Raw genomic sequence first — 7,754 nt, 5'->3', positions numbered from 1 at the left:
TAAGCAGAGTTGTCTACCCAGTCATTGACAACAGTACTAAAAATGAGTACTGTAATTGGAGATCTAGGAAACTGTGAGATCCCAGGAGATCCCAGGAAATGTTTGAATGCTAAGGAAGACAATCCAGCAGAGAGGTATAGAGGATTGACGATACAGGAGAAAGAGTAGATACCTGCAGGAGCAAAGTCCTTTAAAGGTAAAGAGAGATGGGATGCTGACAACTCTTAGAGGAATTGGGGCCCGAGGGGTAGGTGTGTGCACGTGGGCACGTGGCACACACTTATGTCAGTCAGTATTCAACAGCAGAAACAGAACTTGTAGGATATGTAGATAGATAGAACACACACACACACACACACACACACACACACACACACACACACACACACACACACACACACACACACACACACAATCAAGAAATTGAATTATGTGATTGTGGGCAATGGCCTAGACCCAGGTAGAATTTCTTCTCTCTCAGGGAAGCCTCAGCCATGCCTCTGAGGTCTTACAAATTATATATGTAGTCAGTCCCACGCAAGTCACCCAGAATAATCTTCCTTAAAGCCCTTCCCAGCAACACCTAGATTAGTGTTTGATTGAATAGCTGGGGACTGTAGCTTAGTCAAGCTGACTCATTTAAAAGATCATCATAGCACCTGCAAAATCATTCCTTTTAAATATACTGCCTTTGTAACCCTTAATTATTTGGGCAATCTTCCATCCCACTGTTCTTGTTATCTATTATATCATGAGAGTTGTGGCAATTGACATTTCAGCCCACAGATTGAGCAGTTAAAAAATCTCATTAAGGTTTCTGGAGAGTGCTCTGGCTAATCATGTGTACCTTATCATTTAGGTACCTTTATCTTTTTTTATTTTTAGCTTTATTGAGATATAACTGACATATAACATTGCATAGGTTTAAGGTGCAACATGATGATCTGATATACACATATACAGATCATCCTCAACTTATGTCCCAATAAACTCATCTTAAGTTGAAAAATATCATTAAGTCAAAAAGGCATTTAATACACCTAACCTACCGAACATCATAGCATAGCCTAGTCTACCTTAAACGTGCTCAGAACACTTCCTGTAGCCAACAGTTTGGCAAAATCATCTAACATAAAGCCTATTTCATAAGAAAATGTTGAGTATCTCATGTTATTTTTTTATTTTTTATTTATTTATTTTTATTGGAGTATAGTTGCTTTACAATGTTGTGTTAGTTTCTGGTGTACAGCAAAGTGAATCAGTTATATGTATACATATATCTGTTCCTTTTTGGATTTCCGTCCCATTTAGGTCACCACAGAGCACTGAGTAGAGTTCCTTGTGCTATACAGTAGGTTCTCATTAGTTATCTATTTTATACATAGTAGCGTATATATGTCAATCCCAATATCCCAATTCATCCCACCACCCCCCCTTTCCCCCCTTGGTATCCATACGTTTGTTCTCTACGTCTGTGTCTCTATTTCTGCTTTGCAGATAGGTTCATCTGTACCATTTTTCTAGATTCCACGTATATGTGTTAATATACGATATTTGTTTTTCTCATGTAATTTATTGAATAGTGTAATTAAAGTGAAAAACATAATAGTTTTCTGGGTACAGAATGTTGGTAAGTGTATGAGTTGTTTATCCTCATAACTGCATGGCTGACTGGGAGCTGTGGCCCACTGCTGCTGCCCAGCAACAGGAGAGAGAATAGGTCTGTGTATCACTAGCTGAGAAAAGGCCAAAATTCAAAATCTGAAGTACAGTTTCTACTATATGCATATAGCTCTTCCACCATCATAAAGTCAAAATATCATTAAGTCAAGTCATCATATGTTAGGGACTGTCTGTATTGTGAAATGATTACCACAGTAGAGTTAGTTAATGCATCTATTACCTCACATAGGTGTATATGTGGTGAGAACTTTTAAGAGTTACTCTTCTAGCAACTTTCAAGTAGACAATATTGTATTGTTAACTATCGTCACCGTGCTGTATATTAGATCCCCAGGACTTACTCATCGTATAACTGGAATTTTGTACCCTTTGACCACCTTCACCCATTTTCCAAATTCTACCACCCCTGGCAACAACCAATCTACTCTCTGTTTCTGCAAGTGTTGTTTTTCTTTTTTTTATGTTTAACATATACTTGATATCTTACAATATTTGTCTTTCTCTGTCTGACTTATTTCACTTAGCATAATGCCCTTAAGCTTCATCCATATTGTCACAAATGGCAGGATTTTCTTCATTTTTATGGCTGAATAATATTCCATTATATGTGTAAATATATACACATGCATACATGTACATACAGCATCTTCTTTATCCATTCATCCATTGACAAACACTTAGTTGTTTCCAGTTTTGGCTATTGTGAATAATGCTGCAATAAATATGGGAGTGTAGATGTCTTTGAGATAGTGATTTCATTTCCTTCAGATATATATACCCGGAAGTGGGACTTCTAGATCATATGGTAGTTCTGTTTTAATTTTTTAAGGAACTTCCATATGTTTTCCATAAAGGCTGTACCAATTTACATTTTCATCAACAGTACACAAGTGTTCCCTTTTCTGTACATCCTGACTGGCTCTTGTCTTTTTGAAAATAGTCATTCTAACAAGTGTGAACTGATATCTCAATGTGGTTTTGATTTGCATTTCCCTGATGATTAGTGATGTTGAGCACTTTTTCATTTACCTGTTGGCCATTTCTATATCTTCTCTGGAAAAATGTCTATTCAGATCCTTTCCCCGTTTAAAAATTGGATTATTATTATTTTTTTAAAATTTTTGTTATTGAGTTATATGAGTTCCTTTTATATTTTGGATATTAACCCCTTATCAGATAGATGGTTTGCAAATATTTTCTTCCATTCTGTAGGTTGCCTTTTCATTTTGTTGATTGTTTTCTTTTCAGAAGATTTTTAGTTTGATGTAGTCCCACTTGTTGATTTTTCCTTTTGTTACTGATGCTTTTGGTATCACTATCACATCCAAAAAAATTGTTGCCAAGACTAATGTCAAGGAGCATTTTCCCTATGATTTTTTTTCTAGATGTTTTATTTGTTCAAGTCTCACATTTGAGTCTAATCCATCTTGAGTTAATTTTTGTGAGTGGTGTAAGGTAGAGGTCAAGTTTCATTCTTTTGCATGTGGATATCCAGTTTTCCCATCACCATTTATTAAGGAGATTATCTTTTCCTCCATTTAATATACTTGGCACCCTTGTCAAAGAATAGTTGACCACATATGTATGGGTTTATTTCTGTGCTCTGAATTATATTCTATTGGCTTATGTGTCTGTTTCTATTCCAGAACCATACTGTTTTGATTACTATAGCTTTGTAGTATAGTTTGAAATCAGGACGTTTGATGCCTCCATCTTTGTTCTTCTTTATCAGGATTGCTTTGGTTATTCAGTGTCTTTTGCGGTTCCATATAAATTTTAGGTTTGATTTTTTTATTTCTATAAAAAATGCCATTGGAATTTTGATAGGAATTGCATTGAATCTATGTCTGAAGAGTACAATAATCATATCCAACTTCCAACATTGTTCACATCCATAAACTCATTTTTATTTCATTGGATTAACACACAAACTAAGGGTAATCATTTTACCCCTGTGTTGTGAGGGTCAGAATGTTCAAATGACTTGTTCAAAGTCACAGTATTTTGAATTCAAATTCACCTTTGATTCTCAATCCAATTGTCTTCCCCTATATAAGTTTTAGGCTATGTTTTGTGGAGCTTTAGAGATCTCAGTAGCCACCATGGAGAAGGGATATAGGAAAGGATGAGAAGTTTTTCTGTTTTATTTTGCATATTTGGATTTTCCATCCGATCTGTGCAGATCCCTTTCAAGTTATGGAAACTGCACTCTTTTTCATATTTTTAAAATTTATTTTATTTTATTTATTTATTTATTTGGCTCTGTTGGGTCTTCGTTGCTGCACAAGGGCTTTCTCTAGTTGTGGTGAGCAGGGGCTACTCTTTGTTGTGGTGCATGGGCTTCTCATTGCGGTGGTTTCTCTTGTTGTGGAGCACAGGCTCTAGGTGCATGGGCTTCAGTAGTTGCAGCATGCAGGCTCAGTAGTTGTGGCACATGGGCCCTAGAGCATGTGGGCTTCAGTAGTTGCGGCGCATGGGCTCAGTAGTTGAGGTGCATGGGCATAGTTGCTCCATGGCATGTGGGATCTTCCCAGACCAGGGATCAAACCCGTGTCCCCTGCATTGGCAGGTGGATTCTTAACCACTGCACCACCAGGGAAGTCCCTGGAAACTGCACTCTTGAGAACTGCCTCATACACTATCCATAGAGTCATGATGGAGGCTGCCGTGTTAGTATCATATGATTATATCCTTGGCCAGTTATGGTGCCAAAGATGGGTACCACGTTTGGCCAGACACTGTTTCTGCTTTAGTTCTTTTTTTTTTTTTTATTTTAAATTTAATTTTATTTATTTTTTAATTGAAGTATAGTTGATGGAAACAACTTAAATGCCTAAGTTCTTTATGCAACTGACTACGATAGATAGTAACACATCGGAAGTATGTAACAGAATTAAGGTTCAGGATAAAATGGGCCCACAATGTTTCTAAAAGTTATCAAACTCACGAATACAATTGGAATGCTAAAATTAGGAATCATAATACTATATTTAATAATCATTGCTATCACTAGATCTATTGAAAATTATAGTGAAGGTAATATAGTGATTAGGAGAGGGCTCCTGGAACCAGAATGGCTATGTTTAAATCCTAGTTCTAATAATGGCTACCTGTGTGACTGTGGGTGAGTTACTTACCTGTGTATCTCAGTTTTTTCATCTTAAAAATGTATATATTGATCCTAGATCCTCAGTATTGTGGGGATTAAATGAGATAACAAATGAAAAGTGCTCAGTGATTGGCACTTAGTAAGCAGGCTTCTACTACTGCTATTGTTGTTGTTCTTATTGTTCTTATTATTACTATTACTAATATGATCATATAAGGCTCACTGAAAGCAGATAAAAGACACCAGCTTAAGTAAGAGGGAAGAATATGTGTAGTCATAGAACAACTAAATTTAAAGTCCCAGGTGAATTGGTGATGGTCCATTTAAAAGCACAAAGCAATAGTGGGGACATTTGGCATTTTAAGTGTGCCTGATATATGGGTGATACCCAAGGAATTTACTAGCACAGTTAGTATCAAGACAAGGAAATAAGCGTCTGAGATTTTGTGTCTAGAATATGATAAGAACTTAAAGACTATGTTTTAAATGAATTAATGAATAAATGAGCAAAAGAATAAATGAAGAATACTCAAACATAAAAGTCATTTTGAGAAGTAATCGGAAAACTGGAGATGGTCCCCGACTTACGATGGTTCGACTTAAAACGATTTTTTGACTTTATGATGGTATGAAAGCAATGTGCATTCAGTAAAAACCATACTTCAGATTTTGATCTTTTCCTGTGGTAGCGATATGTGAGACAATACTTTCTTGTGATGCTAGGCAGCAGCAGTGAGCCACAGCTCCTGCTTAGCTCATGATCACAAGGGTAAACAACCCATACACTTACTACTGTTCTGTACCCAGACAACCATTCTGTTTTTCAGTTTCAGTACAGTATTCAATTACATGAGATATTCAACACTTTCTTATAAAACAGGCTTTGTGTTAGATGATTTTGCCAAACTGGAGGCTAATATAAGTGTTCTGGGCATGTTTAAGGTGGGCTAGGCTGAACTATGATGTTCAGTAGGTTAGGTGTATTAAAAGCGTTTTTGACTTAAAATATTTTCAACTTATGATGGGTTTATTGGGACATAACCCCATCGTAAGTTGAAAAGGATCCATGGTAAATCTGAAGTCAATTACAAAGCATGAAGAATAGTACCCCTTCATTATGTGAAATCATGGTATTGCTTTGTAGGTTGCAACACATTAGGAGTAAGCCTACCCACCTGTGGACTTCAGTTTACTCTAAACTAAAGTACTAAAGTACAAACGAACCAATATCACCACTTTAATAGATCTTTGATATCTTTCATTAGAGTTTTATAGTTTTCCTCAAATAGATTTGAACATATTTTTTAGGTTTATATCTAAGCGTTTCATTTTTTGTTCCAATGTACATGGTCTTGTGTTTTTAATTTTAAATTCCAATTACTCGTTGCTTGTATATAGAAAAGCAACTGACTTTTGTACATTGACCTTGTATCCTACACTCTGGAAGTAATTGCTTATTTTTTAAAGCAGACTTTATTTTTTAGAGCACTTTTAGGTTCACAGAAAAATTGAGGGAGAAGTACAGAGATTTCCCATATATGTTCTGACAAGACTCATGCATAGCCTCCCCCATTATAAACATCCCCAACAGAGTGCTATACAATGTAGGTTACAATTCATGAACCTACATTGACACAACATTATCACCCCAAATCCATACATTACATTAGGGTTCACCCTTAGTTAATTCATTTTGAATTTATTTTTGTATATTGTGTAAGATAGTGGTCCAGTTTCATTCTTTTGCATGTATCTGTCCAGTTTTCCCAACACCATTTGTTGAAGAGACTGTCTTTTCTCCATTGTATATTCTTGCCTCCTTTGTCATAGATTAATGGACCATATATATGTGGGTTTATTTTGGGGCTCTCTATTATGTTCCACTGATCTATGTTTCTCTTTTCATTCCATTATCATACCATTTTGATTGCTATATCTTTGTAATATAGTTTAAAATCAGGGAGTGTGATACCTACAGCTTTGTTCTTCTTTCTCAAGATTGTTTTCACTATGGAGTCTTTTGTGGTTCCATATAAATTTTAGGATTCTTTCTTTGAGTTCTGTGAAAAATGCCATTGGTATTTTGATAGGGATTGCATTTAATCTGTAGATTGCATTGGGAAGTATGGATGTTTTAATTATATTGATTCTTCCAGTCCATGAGTATGATTTCTATTTATTTGTGTCATCTTCAATTTCTTTCATCCATCTCTTATAGTTTTCAGAGTACAGGTTTATCACTTCCTTGGTTAAATTTATTCCCAGGTATTGTATTCCTTTTGACGCAATTCTAAATGGCATTGTTTTCTTAAATTTTCATTCTGATAGCTTGTTATTAGTGTATAGAAACACAAGTGATTTCTATATATTAATTTTGTATCCTGTAACTTTATTGAATTCATTTATTAGTTCTAATTTTTTTGGTGGAGTCTTTAGGATTTTCTATATATAGTATCATGTCACCTGAAAATACTGACTATTTTACATCTTCCTTTCCAATTTGGATGCCTTTTTCTCTTGCTCAAGTTGTGGCTAGGGCTTCCAATAATATGTTAAATAAAAGTGTCAAGAGTGGGCAACCTTGTCTTGTTCTTCATCTTAGAGGAAAAGGTTTTGGCTTTCTGTCATTGAGTATGATATTAGTTGTGAGTTTGTCATATATGGCTTTTATTATGTTGAGGTATGTTTCCTCTATACACACTTTGTTGAGAGTTTTTGTCATACAGATTTATCTTTTGTTTATCTTTTCAAAGAACCAGATCTTAGTTTCATTGATCTCTTTTGTTGTTTTTCAGTCTCTATTTCATTTGTCGGCACTCTGATCTTTATTATTTCCTTCCTTCAACTAACTTGTGGTTTTGTTTGTTTTTCATTTTGTAGTTCCTTTAGGTGTAAAGTTAGGTTGTTTATATGAGATTTTTCTTTTTCCTTGAGTTAGGTCTGTATTGCTATGAATTTCACT

The sequence above is a fragment of the Balaenoptera ricei genome, chromosome X, assembly GCF_028023285.1.
Source record: "Balaenoptera ricei isolate mBalRic1 chromosome X, mBalRic1.hap2, whole genome shotgun sequence".
Taxonomy (NCBI): domain Eukaryota; kingdom Metazoa; phylum Chordata; class Mammalia; order Artiodactyla; family Balaenopteridae; genus Balaenoptera; species Balaenoptera ricei.
This window is presented reverse-complemented; position numbering follows the sequence as displayed.